This window comes from Sus scrofa, chromosome 6 (assembly GCF_000003025.6).
Source record: "Sus scrofa isolate TJ Tabasco breed Duroc chromosome 6, Sscrofa11.1, whole genome shotgun sequence".
Taxonomy (NCBI): domain Eukaryota; kingdom Metazoa; phylum Chordata; class Mammalia; order Artiodactyla; family Suidae; genus Sus; species Sus scrofa.
Window position 1 is genome coordinate 84,689,061 of NC_010448.4, and position 21,124 is coordinate 84,710,184.

At 46.9% G+C, this 21,124-nt stretch overlaps 1 protein-coding gene and 1 long non-coding RNA gene across 2 annotated transcripts in view; one reads left to right on the plus strand and one right to left on the minus strand.

Moving 5' to 3' along the window:
- WASF2 (WAS protein family member 2) overlaps window positions 1–8,368 on the minus strand; it is a 75,687-nt gene extending 67,319 nt beyond the window's left edge. Inside the window, 1 exon segment of the mRNA NM_001258444.1 lies at window positions 8,185–8,368. The gene's annotated coding sequence lies outside the window, so the exon portion shown is untranslated.
- Window positions 8,750–18,736, plus strand: LOC102165025. Its single transcript, XR_298616.3, has 2 exons — window positions 8,750–8,903; window positions 17,140–18,736. It is a non-coding gene; the product is annotated as an uncharacterized LOC102165025 (long non-coding RNA).

The window sequence follows — 21,124 nt, forward strand, 5'->3', positions numbered from 1 at the left end:
TGGTTGCCTATAAGATAGTAGGGACTGACCGGAAGGGAGGAGGAGGAAACTTGGGAGGGTTATGGAAATGTTCTCTCTCTTGATTGGGGGTATTGGTCACACAAATGTTTACACTTGACAAAACTCATCTAATTATATATTTGCATTTCTATGCATTTCACTGTATGTAAATTTTACCCTTAAAAAAATCTCATAAAAAAAAGACAGGGTTCAATCTCAAATCTGTTATTAGTTGAGTAACGAGAACTCCCACTGTGGCAAAACGAGATCAGGAGCATTTGGGGAACGCTGGGACAGGGGTTCCGATCCCCGGCTCGGCACAGTGGGTTAAGGATCTGGCATTGCTGCAGCTGCAGCTCCGATCTGATCCCTGGCCTGGAAGCTCCATGTGCCATGGAGCAGCAAAAAAAAGGAAAAAGGGGATAAAGTTGGCCTTATTCTTCTCATGATTCCACAGATGGCTTTGTTACCAGGGACACTAATCTTCAGAGACTATCAGTATTCTACAAAGGGAAATTTACTTATAGTCCTCAATTGTGAATGGAAGGGAACATCAGCGGCATGACCTAAGACCTTCTCCTACACAGTTGAAAACAATTTCTCAGTATATGATTTGAGAAAAGCTTTCTAGACTGAGTACTTGCTAGAACAATAGCATAATCAGGGGAGAAAAAGGTCTCAATTCTAAATACGTGACAGTAAAAGAACTGCTCATTACTTCACTATGTCAATTACAAAGTTTAGATGTCCCTGTAAGCTATGTCACAAATATGTGTGTATGTATGAATGTGTTCATACGTACACACATATTCACTCAAATTGGAACTGAGTTGAACCACTGCTTCTTCCCAAAAGGGCCTCTATAGTCTAAAAATAAGAAACAATTGTGTTCAACTGGAATTAATCTTACAACTAAGAGAGTATGTCTCAGACGTTTTTGTATTTTACCTGAAAAGAAAAACAGCCTGAAAAGTAATATCACAGGCAAAGTTCAATAGTCTCTCCCATCAATCTCAACCTGTTTTTATTAGTATATAGAAATCATGATGAAGACCAAGTTTTTCTGACATACTTCTATATCTGAACATTATTTCCTCTGCAAGCATTCAACAATCCTTGTTTCTATTCTTCTCTTTTCTAATTCAATTCTGTTTGGTTTCTAAGTTAAGAAGTGTGCTTCATTTGCATAAATGGTAACTATTCTGAGATACCATTCATAACTATACATTTGAATTCTCTAGAGTACTATTCATAACTTCAAATGGAACAGGAAAAAAAGCACTCATTCAACTTCACTTTAATGGTGACTAAGACATGAATGATTATATTGCAGCAGGTTGGCCAAAGGAGTGAAATTCCCCAGTGTTACTACTAACTTGTCACTATTTTATGAATGCCCAAAGGACAACTGCCTTGACCAATCTTCCTCTCAGGAAAAATACTGACCTTAGAAAAACATGCCCATTAGATAAGCATGTTTTTTAGAGTTATAAAGTATCTAAGGATATTAACAGATACAATATATCTTAGCTATGAAGCCCAAAATTTAGCAAAGAATCCTAACAAGTCCTGGCAAATTCTCTATAAAACCAATGCTGGTTATTCTTTGGATGTTAAACTTTTCAGTTATTAGCTTTTCTGAGAAACAGTCTTTTATTTAAGGTAGTAATATTCTAATAGTTCTTTACTCCATCTAATCAGTGGCAGAAACAATTTACATAAATCTACATAAATAATTTAGCTGTCTGTACTGCTCTAATACAGTTAAACCAAATAAAATTTGAACAGAATAGTATACATGTAGGTGTAACTTGGTCCCCATGTTGTACAGCAGGAAAAAAAAATTAAAATAAATTTGAACAGAATAAAAATAATGGGGCTATTTTAAGGCTGTCATCTCCTGATTTCTCTCATTTTTCTTTCTTATCTAAAAGTCAGAAACAAGATCCTATATAACCAGACAGAAGCCATGAAAGGATAGCACACACTGAGGACATCTATACTCACTTCCATGACCCCACTATCCCTACTCTTGACATCGTTTTCAACAGGGGGCAATTTTGCTCCCTAAGGGACATCTGACAATATCTGGATACTTTTTTTTTTTCTTTTTAGGGCCACACCGACAGCATATGGAAGTTTCCAGGCTAGGGGTTGAATCAGAGCTACAGCTACAGGCATACAACAGCCACACCAACACCAGATCCAAGCTGTATCTGCGACCTACACTGCAGCTCACAGCAACGCCGGATCCTTAACCCACTGAGCAAGGCCAAGGATGGAACTCTCATCCTCATGGATACTACTCAACTTCTTAACCTGCTGAGCCACAACAGGAACTCCTTTGGAGACATTTCTGGTTGTCACAAAACGGGGGGGGGGGGGGGGGGTGCAGATTTACAAGGCAGTGGGTAAAGACTAGGGATGCTGCTAAATATCCTTCAATGCACAGTACAGACTATCACAATACAGGGTTTTATCTGGCTCAAAATGTCAACAGTACCAAGGATGAGAAACCCCTCCACAGGGACCAAGAAAGCCCTACCTCTCAATAAATGTTTGCTGATCAGAACAGAAAAGGAAAGACCATGAATTGGAAGAAAGAAAAGCCTACAAGAATGAAAGACAGAGATCTGACTTAAACATTGCTAAAATCTATTAAGCCTTTATTGTATGTTGCACACCAGACATACAAAAATGAACAGTACATGAGTTCTTTGTGTGTGGCATAGCGGATTAAGAATCTGGCATTGTCATGCTGTTGTACGGGTTCAATCCCCAGCCCAGGAACTTCCACATGCCACACACATGGAAGGAAGGAAGGGAAAAGAATAATACAATCCAGCCCTTATAGAGCTCATCATCAGGTAGGAGAAAGCTTTATTTAGCATTTGTCTGATATCTGACAAATGCTTTAATGAAGGAGAAAGCATAAAAAGGAGTCACTCGACTTTTCCTAGGAATGATTCACAAATTAGATGGCATCTTAGCTCAGTTCTGAAGGATGAGTAAAAAGTACCTTATTTTACAGCTTATATGCCTCTTTCCAAAGAGCTATCTCATATCTTAAGTCAACAGAAACTATGGAACACCAATTATGTTCCATACATTGTGTTACGTGTTGAAGACACAGTCAAATTACAACTTTCCACTTCTTCCCTTGGCATCATTGGTGTCCACCAGCCTACCTCCCTGTCACAAATCCCCAACAATTCTTTCATTTAGCAATTCTCTTAGTTGTCAGTAAGGCTTAAACAAGACTTTCAGTTGCCTGTTGACAAGACTGTATCTAATCTTTCCTAGATCACAAAATCAGGGTGATGATGCTGGCAGAGTAACTAGCAATGAATTGACTATGGGTCCAGATCTGCCTTTTGTTGGATGTGTTTTGGTATCTTGGAAAGTTACTTTACGAAAAAATTTGGGTTCTCTTCCACACTACCCAATTCACTCCAGGACCAATAGCAAATTAATCAACATTTACTGAACACCTACACTGTGCTCACATCAATGGTTCTCAACCCTGGTTGTTTACGGACATCAGAGCTCCCAAGTATAATTTATTTTTTAATGGTAAATTCTGATTTAAGACAAGTTTGCTGCCCTGGCCTTTAGGCTTTACAGAATACAAAGAAGCATAAGACAAGTTTCTGGTTAGAAAAGCTTATCCACAGTCACAAAGAGTAACTTGTAACAGAATGTTTGTTCACTAATTTGTAATCCTTCTGCAATATTATCAGTGTTTATGAAATAGGAGAAACTGAGGTAACCTGGATAACAACTGTTCTTATTCCCTAGTCCAATCAAACACCAACTGCACCTGTAACTCCTGATACACTGTTCCACAGCCCTTCTATCTCCCAGTGAAAGTACCATTCTCAGGAACTATGGCGACACCCCATGTAGGAGGATGAATTGAGACCCTCAAACCAGGTGGCTGTCCTAACGGCCAGAATCTCTCAAATTCAAACTGTCATGGGCCTTCTTTTAAAGAGAAGAAATAATTATTTAACCTCCAACAATACCAGTCCACCTCAGTCTACAGTTGAAGTGTCCAAGAAAAGTAAAGAGTAGACTGAATGTTTATAAATTTGCTTCTAGAGGTCCTTGGCCATTTAAAGAAATCAAATTCATAAGGCTGGTAAAATCTAGTTTTTCATACGGCATACACTTGAAATAAAAAATACCTTAAATTAAATACTCTATATGTATGTATGTATCTTACCAAAAGGCATAATAAATTAAAAATGTTTTAATTTTGGAGTTCCCATTGTAGCTCAGCAAGTTAAGAACCCAACCCTCTATGAGGACTTGGATTTGATCCCTGGACTCACTCAGTGGTTTAAGGATCCAGTGTTGCCGCAAGCAGCATAGGACACAGATGCAGCTAAGATCTGGTGTGGCTGTGGCTGTGGCTGTGGCATGAGTCTCAGCTGCAGCTCCGATACAACCCCTAGCCCAGGAACTTCCATATGCCACAGGTGCAGCCGTAAAGAAAAAAAATCTGACATAAATCCCATCCACAGCAATGACCTCATACCAAAGAGCAACTTAAAGAAACATCAGCTTTAAATTCTGCAAACATGAAGAGCCTCACCTGATTAGTCGTTCTCTGAATTATATGGAAAAAGGAACAATTCTCTTAATTGCTATACAAAAACTGCTGAGCAAAAGACCACATAAGGAGTTCCTGTCGTGGTACAGCGGAAATGAATCCGACTGGGAACCATGAGGTTGAGGGTTCAATCCCTGGCTTCACTCAGTGGGTTGAGGATCCAGCGTTGCTGTGAGCTATGGTGTAGGTCACAGACGAGGCTTGGATCTGGCATGGCTGTGGAATAGGCCATTGGCTACAGCTCTGATTCAACCCCTAGCCTGGGAACCTTCATGTGCTGCAGGTGCGGCCCTGAAAGACAAAAAGACCAATAAATAAATAAATAAATAATTTTTTTTTTTTTAAAGAGAGCAAGGTGTCATTCAAACATCTAAAATAGGGACCAATGATGGTATTAAAAGGTAAAATTAGGTACTTACGGAAAAATGCATATTGGCATAATCAGAATAAGGCTGTCACATGAGTAGTTCTCTTATGTGACAGTGGGTTAAGGATCCAGCATTTTCAATGCAGGGGCTTGGATCGCTGCTGTGGCGTGGGTTTGATCCCTGGCCAGGGAACTTACACCTGTCTCAGGTGCAGCCAAAATACAACAAGACTGTCACATGAAACAAAAGAAGAAAAGTGTCTTCTGATACTATTTTTAGGACTGATGACTCAAATAGAGCTTGGTTTACAAAATCTGTCCTTGTTCTTGTCATTGTATGTTTCACCCATAAAAGTCCGGAATCCCTTAATTTCAATTCCAAAATCCAAAGGGCTATAAAAAAGTTTCTCATTATTTATTTGGTGACAAATCCTGATGTGAAATGACATGAGGCTATTTATGGTTTTTACTGCAGTTCCTGTGAACAGTCTGACATTTTACTGCAGAAATAATAATGCAGCTGCTGCCCTACACCTCTCTGGGATATTAGATGACATATAGAACATGCACCATACTCCTTTTCTAAAATCCAAAAAATTCTCAATTCAGAAGCACATTTGGCCTCAAGAACTTTTTTATTTTGATCCCAAGGTACTGTAGGCTGGTACAGTAATTAAGATTAAATCTTATACAGAAAATATAACTAATACAGAGACTGAATGGGTAGATTTTCACAAGCAATAAATTCAATGTCTTAACTATTAACACAGACAATCCCATAAAAATAAAGCATTATAAAGACTTCTAACAAATGTCAAAAACCGAACACACCATTACATGTTTTTCAAGTGATGGTGATATCTGCATCATCCAATACCTAGATCAATTCCTCTTAGGTTGAAATCCACTCATTTTGTTGTTGTTGCCTTTTTATGGCCTCACCCAAGGCATATGGAAGTTCAGGCTAGGGGTTGAATTGGAGCTGTAGCTGCTGACCCACACCACAGCCACAGCAACATGGGATCCGAGTCGCGTCTGCAACCTACACCACAGCTCACGGCAACATCGGATCCTTAACCCACTGAGAGAGGCCAGGGATTGAACCTGCGTCCTCGTGGATACTAGTCAGGTTCATTACAGCTGAGCCACAGGGGAACTCCTGCAATTCACTAATTTAAATCAGTTTTTTAAAAAAAGAAACCCAAAGACCACAACTGGTAATTATGTTGAGAAAAAGAATCATCTACTGATAAGTAACGTATTCACTAAGGTGTTCTGATTTTTTTTCATTAAATCAGACGGTTTAAGATTTAAAATTCTTTCATTCTAGAATACAACTTCTGAACATTGAACAAATTACAATTGACTTTTTCCATGAAAGCAGAGCCTCAGACGGGACAGTAACAGGGACAGTCTAAAGGTATTTCAACGGGAAGAGGAGTTTCAGAGTTCTTTCCTTCCTTCCTCCTTCAGTTGCTGCTTTTCTGGTTTTAGAATTTCAAACAAAGAAATACATATTGGCTCCACTGCTAAGAAACGCCCTCTTTCTCAGCAACTTCCTCTTCCAATTTTCTTCCCTACCACTGACATATGAGTACAATACACACTGCCGTCCTACCATTTTGATTAACCAAAAGCTCTGAGGCTTGGAAAAATTTCGGGCTGCAATTTATAGTACCCACTCTAGGTCCACAATTTTCATCATCTAGAAGTCAAATAACAGGAAGCACAAATAAAGGAGCATTTCACTTAATCAAGAGTCCGGCTACTGAAACTTTCACCCTGGCAATCAAAAGAAATTTGCACTAACAAATACGGAATTTCATCCATCCCAGGAAAACGTGGCCTTTTTGGGGAAAAGAAAAAGTTACTAGCCTGGCATCAACTCTGAATTGAGAATCAAGTCTATGCACCAATAGTTGGTGAACTTTCTTGTACAGGCCACACAGCAAGGATTCAAACTGAGTTTGCTGAGGTTCTGACACACTTCAATGTGACTTTTACAATTTAGAAATGGTCCTTTTCAACTCACAGGCTGAACAAAGGGTTACAATTTACTGTCTAGAGATCAAGACCCAGCCTGTCCCCATGCCAGAATTCAAGTAACTCAACTATACTTCAGTAAAATGAATTTTTTTTTCAAAAGTCAGTTCAAGTGTCTAGGACCCGACCTCTCCCCCAATGTGTGACAAAGCAAACTTCCTTTAAGTGGACAGTGAATTCTCCCTGGCTCAATGATTCTCAAAGGAAACACCTTCGTGTTGGTAAGCATTGCACTTTACTGTGTGACCTTGGGCAAGTTACTTAACTCCTCTGAAATTTAAGTTTCCTTATGTGCAAATTCTCAAGGGTAGCTGTAAAAATTAAATAAGAACATATGCCTAAACCAGGTATGACACATAGTAGGAGCACCATAAATGTTCCCCTTCCTCCTCCTAGTCCACCTGAACTCTTTTGGGCCTAAATTTCAATCAAAACCCCAAGAGGCTCCAAGGATTCCTTCCTCTTCTGTCTCTATGGAGACCTATATAAAACTTCCCCATCTCAAAGGCTCTAGGATCCTGGAGGACCAAGACAAGCACACTCCACCCCACTATAATCTGGGTTTACCCAGACCCTTCCTGGATGGGCCCCCGGAGCCAACTCTTCTCCTTACTCTGCAGACCATCCTGTAGACAGACAGACAGACACACACACACACACACACACACCTCCCTGCCACTCTGCAACTTAGGCCTAAAATCTCAAAAAGCACCTCAGTGCCTTCAGGGCCCTGAGATGGAAACTGAGGCTCCACCTGGGGAAGAACTTGCCCAATATCTCGGACAATGTCTGGGATCCAACTCTTGCACATCTGCCTGCAAAGGCTTCGCTTTACAAATGGGGGAAATGAGGCCCAGAGAGGGAAGTGACTTGCCCAAGGTCATACAACGAGTTGGTGGCAGAGCCAAGTCAGCTTGGGGCACTTCTCAGCTTCACAGGCCCCTCCAAGCCCACGAGGGGATCTCCGGGACACCTCCTCCTGGGGGAGGGAGGAGTGTACGGCAAGACACTACCCCGCGTTGCCGCTCCCCCGGCCTCTGCCGGTCCGCGACAGGAGGCGCGGCACCCACTCCCCCGAGACACAGAGCGGCTTGGGAGGGGCGGCCAGGTCGGCCCGGCGCCTCTGGGCCGGGCCCGCCCGCAGGGACTTGTTGCTCACCTTGTATCGTGCGGTCGCCCTCAGAGACGGAGGGGCTGGCCGGCCGCCTTTCTCTGCACGGGGTCTGCTCTCGCAGGCCGCCCCGCCGGCTGCCACACAGCCAGACCCCCCCCCTCAGCGCGCTACGCCCCCAGCCGCGATCACCCGGCACGCGTCCGCCATTACGCGATTCCCCGCCCTGGGATGCGGCCACACCCCGCCAACCGCCCTGATTGGTTCTCTGCCCCACCCGCCGGGGGCTTCCGGGTATTCCATTGGCCCGAGTGGAATGTCAGTTAAATAGCTACGCAAACGACGTACTCAATAGTACAGTCCCGGGAGCTCCACCCGAGCTACTTCCGCAATCGGAGTAAACAGCAAGGGGCAAACCAAATGAAGTGGGGGTGGATTTTAAACTTAAAAAAATTCCTAAATTCGAAGTAGGAGAGTCCCACCTAAGAAAATGTAAAACCTTGTAAAAGTGTATCAAATGGCTAATCCTCTTTGTTAGAGTTCAAAGAGCCAGAATCTCTGGTGGAAGGAAGGGGCCAGGCCCATGAACTTTCTGTAGCCACCCCTCAAGTTGCAGATATTTTTGACACTTTCCTCCGGGTCTCCCGCGGGGCAGAAAAAAGGGTGGGGAGAGTGAGTCATAGACTCCAGCCCGCTGCTAAGGGATTCATCCGGGGCGAGGCCCGGGGTCCTGTGACTGGGAGCTGGTTCTGAAAGGCCAGGGTCAGGTGAGTTGGACCCTGGTTCAGCCGCCACCTCACTCTGTTACCTCAGACAACTCTGAACTTATCTGGGTCTCAGTTTGTCCTTCCGCAAAATAGGAGTAGTCATGTCTGCCTCGTGTTCTAGAGTGCTTGTTAAGGATTCATGCATGAATGGGAATATGTGTGTCTTATCGATTATAAAAGGTTGCTGGCTGGATATCGAGATGACAAATTAACAGGTTAGCAAAGGAACCTCATTTAGGTATTCTGGAGCAACTGTGTAAGGCAGATACTGTCCTCGGTTTGCAGAAGTGAAAACGGAAAACTCCATGACTTACCCTGAGTCACCCAGAGGATATGAAACGACCTTGGGACTCAAACCTGTATCTTTTGGCTTCCATTCATGTATTTCTCCCTTCTGGGACTGGTGTCTCCTGAAAAAGACTTCCCTCCCCAACATCGTAGCATTCCAGGGAGGGTCTTGAAGATGCCTGGCCAGTCTCCCATCTCTCTGGCTACCATAGACTTAGGCACAGTCCACCCCCCAGCTATTGTTAATCACCAAGGTTCCTGGGAAAAGTGATCCTAGGGGTGCACATGAGCTGTTTCTGGGGTCCTCAGAAGCAGGAAGTGAGCCAGGGATGAAAGAGATGACAGATGGGTCAGCTAAGGCAGAATCCCAAACAAAGGGAGTTCCCTTTGTGGCTTAGTGATTAACGAACCTGACTAGGATCCATGAGGATGAAGGTTCAATCCTTAGCTTCACTTAGTGGGTTAAGGATCCGGTGTTGTCATGAGCTGTGGTGTAGGCCGCAGATGCAGCTTGGATCCCGTGTTGCTGTGGCTATGGCTGTGGCAGTGGCTGCAGCTCGGATTTGACCCATAGCCTGGGAACTTCCATATGCCACGGGTGCGGCCCTAAAAAGAAAAAAAAAGAAAAAAAAAAAAAAAAATCCCGAACAAGGACACAGAGCGCCAAGATGGGCATCTCCATGCCAGGACTTAAGTCCAGGTCTCTGCTCTCAGAACAGGGCTCTTTTCACTGTAAGATTGTTTTTCTCAGAAGGGCTGTGCTGCCTTGGCTATAATTCCTAGTCTTTCCCTCTCTAGAAAGGAAGGAAGCCAAAAAAGGAGTGGGAAGGGAAGTAGTCTAAGACTTTAGAAGGGCAAAAACCACCAAGTGGGTGGTGCCGACAAAGCCCCAGTGCCCGCTGAGTCAGTGACCTCCAGGCTCAAATTGGGACATGTGGTCTGACAACCAGTGACTATTTTATTTTGGCCACACCCATGGCATGTAGAAGTTCCTTGGCCAAGGGATTGAACCCACGCCACAGCAGCAACCCAAGCTGCTGCAATGACAATGCTGGGTCCCTAACCCAATGCGCCACAAGAGAACTCCCAACCAATGGCTATTTAAATCCTTACACTGGCCATCGGGTGTAGGAGACAGCAGGTGCTGTGCAGAGGTCAAAATCCGGGCAGACTGACCTAAGATTGAATCCATGCTCCACCACTTTCTCGCTTTAGGCCTCATCCGCCTTTTCTCTAAAGCAGGGATAACAAGAAGTTTGCTTGTGGTGCAGCAGGTTAAGAACCCGGTGTTGTCACTGCAGTGGCTTAGGTTGCTTCTGTGGTGCAGGTTCAGTCCCTGACCCGAGAACTGCCACGTGCCATGGAAGCAGCCAAAAAAAAATTAAAATAAAAAAATAAAATGGGGACAACAGAGCAGTTGTGAGGATTCAGTGAGTTAGTTGTGGAATTAATGAGTCATGTGTGTAAAGTGCTGATAGCTATTTATTCATTCATGGATTTATCCATTCAATAAAAAATTATTACACATCGACCATGGGTAAGGCAACCTGCCAGGGCTGCAGCTACGTTGGTGAGCAAACCAGACTCAGAGACCCTCATGGAGCTTACAGTTTGGTTGAGGAAGCAAGTTGTTAAATGATCAGACAAATGAAAATATAGTTAGAAACTGTAGGAATTCCTGTCATGGCGCAGTGGAAACAAATCCGACTAGGAACCATGAGGTTGCAGGTTCGATCCTGGCCTCGCTCAGTGGGTTAAAGGTCCAGCATTGCCGTGAGCTGTGGTGTAGGTCGCAGACACAGCTCGGATCTGGCGTTGCTGTGGCTCTGGCATAGGCCGGTGGCTACAGCTCCTATTAGACCTAGCGTGGGAACCTCCATATGCCGCGGGTGCGGCCCTAACAGGACAAAAAGACAAAAAAAGAAAAGAAAAGGAAAAACTGTGATAAGGAACCAGAAGGCAAAGTACAATGTGTATATGAAAGTGAATGTCAGGGAGTGGGGCGAGGTCAGTGAAGGCTTCCTGGTGGTGGTAGGAGAAGCGTGGCAGGCCAAGAGAAAGAGTGTGGAAGGCATCTAGGCCAACAGGGATAGTGGCATTGGGGAAGGAGGGTGGAGCTCAGGCCCAGGGTCCAAACAAATAAGGTGTTGCAGGGGCGGGAACCTGGCTTTGAAAGTGGGGCTGTTCTCCAAGGGTCTCTGTTTTTTTCTGACAGTCCCTGAAAGAACACAAGCTTTGAGGCCAACCTCCCTGGCTTTGAACCTTGGTTCTAGGATCTGGCCTTGAATTGTGTGACCTTGAGCAGTCACAAACCTCTCTGTGCCTCAGCTACTCTTCTGAGAAATGGGGATGGGGTAGAAGGGCACAAGGTGAGGCGAGGGGTGAGAATTCAATGTGGAAATGTATATAAAACATTCTGGCACACAGAAGTCATTCCTTCAATGATGCTTGATCTCCACAGCATGGAAGGAGGTGAGCCTGAGGAACAGATCAAGCAGATGCATTTGGGAAAGAGCTGATGCGAGTGTCTGTACACTGGGCAAGTTGTCCTCTGACTGTAATTGTCATAGAAGACTTTGGAGGAGTTCCCTTGTGGTGCAGTGGGTTAAGGATTTGGTATAGTCACTGCAATGGCTCAGATCACTGCTGTGGTGTGGGTTCGATCCCTGGGCCAGGAACTTCCACATGCTGAGGGTTCATGGCCAAAAAAAAAAAAAGACTTTGGAGCCAGGCAGGCCCAGGTTCATATCACAGCTATCCCCCTTCTTAGCATATGACCTTGGGCAGGTGACTTCACCTCTGAGCTTCAGTTTCCCTATATGTAAACTGGGGATCACAATTGCTTCTATTTCCCAGAGCCATGCAAATTAAATGAGATAATAAATGTGAAGCAGTTAGCACGGTGATTGGCACATGGTGGCAGTTGTTGACTGTTAACTTTAACAATTATTATTTTTATTGATATCGGCAGTTACTACCTGTACCAGAGAAGATTCTGGGGTTTTGCTTGAAGGTTGTCTGGCAACAGAAGCCTTCGTTTCTCCTTCTAGGCAATGGAGATAGAGGAGTTGCTTCAGAGGGGGTGATGCTGTGCATCTTAATAGTAATTAATAAGCACTAACACTGAGCATTTATTATGTGCCAGCCATGTGCTAAGTGCTTTATATGCACTAGCTCATAAATCCTCATAGCAGTCCTAGAAATTAGGTCCTGCTATTATCATCATGTTACAAATGAGATAAGGGAAGCACAGAGAGGTTAAGTGACTTGCCAAAGGCCAGCCAGTTAGGAAGCAGCATAGCTGGAATTTAAGCCCAACCTTGGAGCTTGAGAGGGCTTGCTGCTCTTGAGGGGCAAGCCCTCCCCCTGCTACCCTAAGAGCTATCACCTGGAACAAAGAAATAATTCACTGCCTGCAAATTCCAGGTTCTGAAGGCCAAGCCCCATTCTTCTCCCTCCAGTTCTAAAAAATAACCCCTGCCTGTTCCCTGTCCCCTGGGGCTGATAAGATCAGGGAAGGGGACTTCTCCCTCTGCAAGGGGAAGCAAAAAGGCATTTAGAGTCACCAGAACTGGGTTTGAGTCCCAACTTTGCCACTTAATGGTTCTGTCTTAGCCAAGTCACACCTTCTCTCTGAGCCTCAGTTTCCTTATCCATAAAATATGGATGCTAATAGCCCTGCCTACAGGGCTGTTGTGAGGAGCAGAAAAAACAAGTCCTGCGTAAACTATAAAGTGCCATCAGCGCAAGGCTTCCTCTCCTTGTTGCTATGGGGATGGCAAGCACTCCAGGAAAGCAGCTGACGCCAGTATAGCATATAGCAGGCAAATTGCTATCTCTGAAAACAGTCCTGGATTCGAGTCCCCTATCTGCCTTTTGTGTCTGTGTGATCTTGAGTAAATCTGAGCCTCAGTTTTCTCATCTATGAAATGGAGTGAATCATACTGATCTTGTAGGGCTGGAGAAAAAACACAATGAAAGAATGTATAAAAAGCGGTGAGCCAATGCCTGGTACAGAGCTGGCAGAGCACAGGCAGCTGAGGGATTCGAAGCAGAGGGACCAAGGAGAATTCCCCCCACTCCCCCCCTTCCCTGCCCCCCCACCCCATCCCTCCGCACCACCGAGATCTGAGGACAGGAGGGTGGAGGGCACTGTGCTCGGAGCCAGAATGGTCTCCAGCCACTGCCCTGCCTCTGGCATCCTTGCTGTGTCCACTGCATCTCTCTCTCTCCCTCTCTCCTTCTCGTCAAACAAGTTCTTCTCCACTGAGCAGTCCCAGGGGGCCCCCAAACCTCGGTTCCAGCCAAGCTTGCAGGCTTTCCCCGCCTCCACATCCTGAATCCACAGCCTTTGCATTTGCCATTCCTTCCACCTGGAATGCTCTCTCCTCCCGGAGCGACTTTGATGGGGAAGAGGGGGGTGCTGGAGGGGAAGGATCTGGAATGATGCTCCCCCACCTCCTCATTCCCCTTTCCTGCATCCCCCACACTGTAAGCCTGACCTCCCCCTCCCAGCGTGGGGGATGAGGCAGCGCTGGGAGGGGGAGGAGAAGGGGGAGGACTCAGTGAAGGGCCCTCTGTGGGGTTTTTCACCTGCTCAGAAGAGGCAGACGGAAATGAAAGCTCTAGAAAAAAAAAAAAAAAAAAAAAAAAGCATGCCGCTCTGCTCCCAAGGCCCCAGCTCGATGAAGCCTCCCTGCCTTCCCACTGTGCCATCTTCTCTCCCTCCCCCTCCTCCTGCAGGCAGGTGCCACACAGTCAAGGAACATGGGTGGGCGGCAGGCCAGAAAGACTTGAGTTCAAATCCCATTCCTGCCACTTACCCAGTGAGTGGCCTTAGCAAGCTGTTTGGCCTGCTTACACCTCATTTCTTTGTAAAAGGACATAGCCATCCCTGCTTCTCAGGCTGCTGTGAGGACTAGGTGAGATCCCGGATGAAAGTGCCCGGCACAGCCAAAGCACTTAGCAATGGAGATCACAACGAGAGCAAAACATTCAGGGCCCACGCGTGCCTGGCACGGCTCTCAGCACCTTGCATATTAAATTGACTCTTTAATTCCTAGTGAAATCGATACCACTGCTACCCCCATTTTGCAGACGAGGACACTGAGGCACAGATTTTCTAACTTGCCCAAGGCCACACAGCCAGGGAGAGGCAGGGCTTATCTCTGTTCTTACTCACCGTACTATGGTACTGCCAATGATAGCTGTCATGGCTATTTGCTTTTATCCGGACTGACTCCATGCCCTCAGTAAATACATGTTATTCTCTTTTCTCCCACCTTCAAAACCCTGCCTGAATTTTCCCTCCTTTGGGACATTTCCCAGTCTATTCATTTAACAAGTGTCTATTGCCGATGACACTGGCCAGGCCTATGGAGGGCACTGGGGACCCCGGATCAATCCACCCACTTTATGCCCTCAAATGGCCCCCAGTCTGGTGAAGGAGAAGACACACACGTTAAAAATTACAGTAAAGGAATTCCCGTGGTGGCTCAGCAGTAACAAACCGGACTCGCATCCATGAGGATGCAGGTTCAATCCCTGGCCTCGATCAGTGGGTTAAGGAGCCGGTGTTGCTGTGAGTTGTGGTGAAGATCACAGATGCGGCTCAGATCTGGTGTTGCTGTGGCTGTGGCGTAGGCCTGCGGCTACAGCTCCAATTAGACCCCTAGCCTGGGAACCTCCGTATGCCGCGGGTGCAGTTCTAAAAAGACAAAAAAAAAATATATATATATATATACATACACATATAATAAAAGGAGACACCAATTACAGCAGGAGCTGTGAGCGCTCAGAAGCGTAGAACTTAACTGGAGGATTGGGGCAAGCTCACAGAAGAGGGACATTTGAGTTGGGTCTTGAAGGGTGAGTAGGAGTTCCTCAGACAGACTTATGAAGTGGAGACATAGAATATGATGTATAGAGCAGAGCCAACAAAGGAGACTGAATAAATACAGGCTAGAGAGTAACATGCTGGGATCAGTTCTGTGCCAGGTCTTTTACTGGGCACTACAGATATGGAGGTGGAAAAATGTAAACTTGGCCCTCAGGGAGCTTACAGACTTAGTGTCAGGGGATAGAAAGCAGCAAGTAAAGCAAAAATAGCAATGTTAAAGAGCAATTCAGAGGGGCTTTGGGATGACCGAAAAAGAGACCTAATCTTGTCGGGGGGGTCAGTGAAGGCTTTCTGGAGGTGTAGTTGTCATGGAGGAGTAGTTGTCATGGAGGAGTAATTGTGATGTCTAGGTTGAGGTTTAAAGATTGGAGCCAGATTATGTCACCTACCACTCCCCCGCCCATATGTAAATTCAACATAAAAACAAAACTAACTGTAAGAGAAGGGCAAGGGACTCCAGTAGACTTCTGATTTTCCCCACAAACACTATTTAAAAATTTCTTTGTCTCATATATATATATATATATATATATATATATATTTTTTTTTTTTTTTTTTTTTTTTTTTTTTTTTTGCTTTTTAAGGCTGCATCTACAGCACATGGAAGTTCCCAGGCTAGGAGTCTAATCAGAGCTGCAACTGCCAGCCTACACCACAGCCGTAGCAACACGGGACCATTAACCCAATGGGCAAGGCCAGGGATCGAACCTACATCCTCATGGAGACTAATCGGGTTCATAACCCACTGAGTCGCAACGGGAACGCCCCAAAATATTTCTTAGAAGTCATGTTTGGGTGTTCCCGTCATGGCTCAGCGGTAATGAACCCAACAAGTATCTACGAGGTTTCAGGTTCGATCCCTGGCCTCACTCCCTGCGTTAAGGATCTGGTGTGGCTGTGAGCTGTGGGGTAGGTCGAAGGCGCAGCTCAGATCTGGCATTACTCCCATTCGACCCCTAGCCTGGGAACTTCCATGTTCCATGGGGGTGGCCCTAAAAAGCAATAAATAAATAAATAAATAAATAAAAGTCATGTTTGCGTGCCTGCACTTTGCTGGTGTCCTAAATACATGTTTGCTCTGCTCATGGGGTAATCTGACAGGGTGACAGGCCAGAGGGTGAGAGTTGCTGAAGAAGGGTGTTGCAGGCAGGGGGAGGGGGGGTTCACAGGAGTACAAAGGCCCAGAGGCAAGAGAAAAGATGACATGTTGGGGGAAATGGGAAATCCTTTGCTGAGAGCATGCAAATGGGAAAAGGTAGAGACGGAGGATTGGACTGGATTCCCGAGGGTGCTGGGGAGGCCCGTAAGATCACTGTGAATAGACCTTTTTAGGGTTCGAATTCATTCAAGACACACCACAGTCATACCAGCTATGTTCCAGCACTGACCCAGGTGCCAGGGCCGCCAGGGATAATTAAGGGTTCTGCAGACAGAGCAAGACACTGCGGGGACCTTGAGTGCCACCCCCTCGGAGGGGTCTGAGTGGATAGAGGCCTGGAGCATGAGCGTGTATGGCTTTCACAAAAAAGAAAGCCAAGCCCTGGGCTGGACAGTGAAGCAGGGAGCTGGGAGAGGGCACTCATGGAATTTGCAGGGTCCTTGCCGGGGAGATACTGGTAATTCCTAAGACAGAAGCATGAAGGAATGAAAGCGGGAGTAGAGGCAGCGGGTTAGGGGTGAAAACTCCTGATCCTATAACCTCCCTAGAAGGTGGCCAAGTGGGCAGAGGGGCAGAGGCCCGGCCAACCTCTTCAGCCACAGCCCCCCCCATGCTGTCTGAGCCCTGCTGAGCCCTGCAGCTTGTCTCCTCCTGGCTCCAGAAGTCAGACCAAACCCTGAAGGAGAACAGAGGCGGGTGAGGAGGGGGCGGGCGGGAAGCAAGCCCAGGCCTCTCACCCCAGCAGGGCCTTGCTTCCCAGCGGCTGGAGCCAACCCCGCTGAGGAGCCAGAGGTTACAGGGAAGGATTAAGGAGCTGGTTGCTTTTTTACCCAAACTGTGGCTGCATTTCTCTCTCTTTCTCTCTCTCTCTCTTTTTTTTTTTTTTAAAGAAAAATGTTCCTGTACACGCACCCGGAGGCTTTTGCAGGAGGCGGCTGTTGGAGAACCGGGAAAACAAGCCAAGAAACAAGAGAGAGGAAAAAGACCACGCCTCGCTTGGCAGATTCCTAATGGCCCAGGAGACCTGAGGCTTTACAGTGGGAGGCCGGTGGGGGCTGGCTTGGGTGGGAGGGAAGGGCAGGCCGAAGGACAGCCACTTGCTGGCCAGTGACCTTGGGTGGGATGCTGCCTGCTTCCCTCTGATGAGAATGGGGAGACGGGGCGGGGGGGGGGGGGTGCAGGGCTGGCCTTCTGAGGTCACAGGAAGGCCCCTTCCAGCCTGAAACGCGATCTCGGGATGTGGGGCCTGCCAACCTGCAGCGACCCTGGGCCAGCAGAGATGAAAGGCTGCCTGTCCCCAGCTTCCGGACCCCCGAGGCCCCTGTGCCTCCGACTTGAAGGGCAGCAAAGCTGCTGCAGCTGGCTGAAGCCAGTGGCTGGGTGCCCCTCCCCCCCTTCCCTGAACCTGATGTCATCCAACCCTCCCTTCCCTGTTTTTCGGAGGACGCTCCAGCCCAGAGAGGTCTGGTGACCTGCCCGAGGTCACACAGCAAGTTGGAGGCTGAGCCAGGACTCACCACAAAGTCTTTGGACTCTAAATCCAGACCTCATTCCCTTTCCCAGAAACTTGGCTGCCTGGGGGCTTACCCTGGGGAGTTGGAGAGACCCAGGGTTAAGGAGGACAGTTGGGAGCTGTGTCTGTTTGAAGTCACGACTTAATGTTGATTAAAGTGCTTTTTTTTTTTTTTTTTTTTTGCTTTTTTAAAAAAAAAAACAAAAAGAACGTTCCCAGCCCCTGCCATGAGCCTGGACTTGCTCTGCTGGCAGGGGAAGGAATGCAGCTCTGGCCGCCACAGCTGCTGGTGGCCAGCTGCGGCCTCAGCTCCTGCTGCTCCCACCCCAGCAGGCAAGGGGACAAAGGCCTCCTCTCAGCCTGTCCCCTCCAGCCCCCTGGATCAGTGGGGGCAGAGCAACAACCACGAGGCTCTGTACTGACCAGCTAAGTCACTGTTTCTCTCTGGGCCTTAGCGCCCTTTCAGGAAAATGGGGGCAGAGTATCTGCCTGATCTCTTTTTCAGCACTGTTTGGAGGTTCCAAAGAGGTAAAATTACAGAAATACAGGAGTTCCCCTTGCGGCTCAGCGGTAACAAACCATGAGGAGGCAGGTTCAATCCCTGGCCCTGCTCAGTGGGTTAAGGATCTGGTGTTGCTGTGGCCGTGGTGTAGGCCAGAAGTTGTAGCTCTGATTTGAGCCCTAGCCTGGGAACTTCCATATGCCTTGGGTGCAGCCCTAAAAAAACAAAAAAATTACAGAAATACAAACCTTTCAGCACCTCCTTCTGCCTGAGGGTCGACCTACTCAGAGACCCCTCCACCTTAAATGGCCCTCTCCCCCCTCCTGCTTCACCTGGCCAGCCTCAGCTCACTCAGCTCAGCTCAGCAGGACCATCCCTTGCTCTGGGGAGCCCCCCCTCACTTTCAACTTCCAGACTGTGCTGCTCCTTCAAAGTGTTTATCACTGTTGTAATTAAATAATTAATTGTGTAATTGGTTCTGTCTCCCCACTAGAATGTGAACTCTGCAATAATAATAGCTGACCTAAAATGCTTACCCAGTGCCAGAGACTTTCCATAGATAAACCGTTGAATCTCTGTGGCAGGTACTGTTCATTTTCCCATTTTACAGATGAGGAAACTGAGACAGCGAGAGATTCGGTAACTCACCTGAAGTCACGCCAAGTTGGAGGCTGAGCCAGGACTCAGCATAAAGAAGTCGCTGAACCAGGATTCAGATCCAGACCCCAAGCTGGAATCATTACCTCACTGATAAGACAGGTTCTGCTTGTTCCTTGTCCATCCCAGCTTCCAGAACATCTGGCCTACAATAAGTGCTCGTAAATATTGGGTGAATGAGGGCACAAACAGGTGATGGATACACTGAGTATCTGCAGAAGACCAAAGCACCATCCCGGAGTGCGTTTCGCAGGTGCCATGTGTGGAGCTGAGCCATGGTGAGGGGAGGGGGAGCGCAATACAGTGTTAAAGATGGATTCTTGGGCTTCTTTCTGGAACATACAAGCCAAAGCCTGGGACATCATCTTTGATTCCTCCCTCCACTTCATCTGCCAGAGCCATTCAGTCCCCAGGCTCTGCTTCACGTCTCCCAGCGCTCCCTCCTTTCTCCATCCTTCAACCCCCATCTTTTTCTTGGATTTTCGTGCAGGTTTCTCTGTCTCTAATTTCTCCTCCTTTAAAGTGAGCCTCTAAAAACAGAAAGCTAATTGTGGGTGCCATCCCTCTTTACCCCTTCCCTCACTAATGAACCTTCCATGGCTCCCCATTGCTCTTTGGATAAAGCCCAAACTCTTCACCAAGTTTTCTACTACTGGACCCCTGCCTCCACCCCTCCAATCTCACCTCCTACTTCTCTCTTCCACATGTCCTTTGCCTAAGCCACTCCATGAGTAGATGTTAAGATCATGCAAGCAGACAGTCCCGGGTTCAAGTCTGAATTTTGCCACTTACCAGATGTGGAAGTTTGTAGATAAATCAATTTCCTTCTCTAAGCCTCAGTTACCACATCTGGGAAAATGGGCATCATTGTCATACTTCTTCTTAGAATCATTGTAGGGATTAAATGAATCCATACGGTGCTGAGCACAGCACCTGACGCTCCCAAGTTCCTGTAATTCTTATACTGTCCTTTGCTACAAAGAGCATTTCTTACTGTCAGTCTTACTACTCCTTATGACCCAGCTCATATGTCACCTCTTGGAGGAAATTTTTCTTGATGTTCACACTCTGTTCCCCAAGTGAAATCAGTCTCACTTTCCAGACTCACTTGCACTTTGCACCTCTATACAGCACTTGTAATGGTGTCCTTGCGCTCTTTCCCCCATTACCCCGAGAATTCCCAGGGAGAGCCGGAACAATACCTTCTTAACTGTAACCCAGTGCCTGGCATGCAGCAGGTGCTCAAAAATGTTGGTAGAAGTGGGAGTTCCTGTTGTGGCTCAGTGGTAACAAACCCGACTAGTATCCATGAGGGTTTGGGTTCAAACCTTGTCCTCGTGCAGTGGGTTAAGGATCCAGCATTGCCCTGAGCTGTGGTGTGGGTCACAGATGCATCTTGGATCCTGCGTTGCTGTGGCTGTGGTATAGGCTTGCAGCTACAGCCCCGATTCGACCCCTAGCCTGGGAGCCTCCATATGCCATGTATGCCATGAGTTAGGCCCTTAAAAAAAAAAAAAAAAAAAAAAAGTTGGTAGAAGTGAATAGAGGCGCCACTTTCACTGCCTTTCTTGAGCCCCTTGCAGGAAGGAGGCCTGAGTGATGCTGGGACCTAGTTGCCCCAGTCCCATTCCAGCTCTGGCGCAGGGTATGTTGGTACGTGTGTGTTGGGAGGGGCAGTGGGTGGAAGAAACTCCTGACTTCTGGGCTCTTTCTTCCCAGCTGGGACTCATCCTGGAGGGAGAGAGAAGGTGAGAGGAGGTCCAGGTGCTGAGCAGGGGTGAGGTGGGGCTGTAACAGCAGCTGGGGCGTGGGTGGGTAGGAGCTGGCAGACTCCAGCTCCTCCAAGACCAGGGCTGAGGCTGGCAGGACAGGACCTCACAGCCCAAGTCCCCGCCTGCCATGCCCCACCTCATCCTGGCACCTGGATTAAGTGACTTTTCAGGTTATAAAACTACATCTTGATTTGCAAGGAAGCAGAATCCAAGCCTGGCCTTGTCTGGTTGCTGAACAGGGAGAAAGGGGAGTGTTTCCTTCTCTTCTCCTTTCTGCGTAGGCAACCCCTTGCAATCCTGGGCACATCCAAGAAGGTAATACTCTTTGCAAACCCAGGCTAAGGTCACATTATCCCCGATTGTTGCTTCAATTGCTGCTCCTGCCACTCCCCTTATGTGACACCCTTTGCTCCCTGCCTAGTGCCCTCAGG